Raw genomic sequence first — 1,389 nt, 5'->3', positions numbered from 1 at the left:
GCAGCGTGGCGTGCTCCAGCGTGAGCCCCCCTGCCGAGGGGAGCACCATCAGCCTCTCCAAGGGAAGGACCAGCTTGTTCTTTTCACAGGAGCTGTTTTAAACCTCCTAGCAGAGCGTGACTAAATGAGCTAATCTGGGAGCTCATGCCCATTTACTCCAAGGTCCCTCTGTACCTCCCTGGCAGTGGCGGTCTAAAGCTCCATGACACTTCCCAAAATGTGTAATGGCTGCTTGCTGCAAGTCAGAGTCAAGTTCCAGTTATGTTTTCAACCACAATACTAAGATTTATATTATTGCAAAACTCTAGTGGTTCTTAACAGCACATTTGCCCACTTTTAAGATGGGAGGTTTTTGTTATCACATTGTTTCCTAAACATTTTAAAGCCTTTGAAAAGCAGAGAGCTTGTTCAGCTGTGTCCATAAACACTCAAATTATACTTGACTTGTTTTCTACCCTGCATTTATCCTCTGAGTATGTGTGTTGCTGTTTAGCAAGTACAGCAGTCCTGTGAGACCAATGATGGAAGAAGCCTCCTACCTGCAGCGCAGCCTGGGGAGCTGAACCTCCTGGCTCCCATGCCAAACCAAAGAGCAAGACTTTTAAATTCCTTATTTCAGCTCCATTCCACCCTAAAACCAAGAACAGCAAACTCCGCAGCACCAGGAAGGGCATTGCTGAGTAGCACCTGTGGTTGCACTGACTGATGGAGAGCTGGGTAACCCTTCTTGTCCTGTGACGGCACCTCCCAGCCCATTTGCCTGCACCAGGGTGTGGGCTGCATGGGGGTGGCTGCCGTGGGGAGCAGCTCTGCTCCTGCCAGGCAGCTCGGGCCACGGCACAGGTCAGCAGGAGCAGCTCGCTTCGCAGGCACTGGGCTGCTACCAGGTGCTTTAAGACACAGCTGTCTGCCTCGGGAGCAGGTGACACAGCAAAGGCTGGTGACCACCAGCTGCCGGGAGTATCTGTTTCACTGCTCCTGGTCACGGCTGCTCATGGCATTTCAACTTTTTTCTGGCTATTACTAAGTCAAACTCTTCCACTTTGTTGGGGAAAAAAAACCGCAATAAACACACACTACAATTTGCATAAAAATCTTTCAACAGCCCAGGCTAAGATCAGTCTTTATGTGCTTGGAATTTGTTTAAAATAATTGCTATTTATGTTTTTTGGTTTCTTTTTTTTTTGGCTTTTTACCAATCTAATCAGCATAATTTGACTGTGCTGGAACAAATGTGCAAGGCTCCAAAACTGCTCTTGCAGATCTCACCGATTAAACATGAACTAATTAGTAGATTTCTGGATCTCTACATTAACAGCTTTGGAAAAAGTTGGCAGTGCCCATCAGTCTTCCCACAAGAAGACTGGGCACAAGCCAACCTCATGAGGT

The sequence above is a fragment of the Merops nubicus genome, unplaced genomic scaffold, assembly GCF_000691845.1.
Source record: "Merops nubicus isolate BGI_N331 unplaced genomic scaffold, ASM69184v1 scaffold4595, whole genome shotgun sequence".
Classification (NCBI taxonomy): Eukaryota; Metazoa; Chordata; class Aves; order Coraciiformes; family Meropidae; genus Merops; species Merops nubicus.
Note: the sequence above shows the minus strand (reverse complement) of the source record.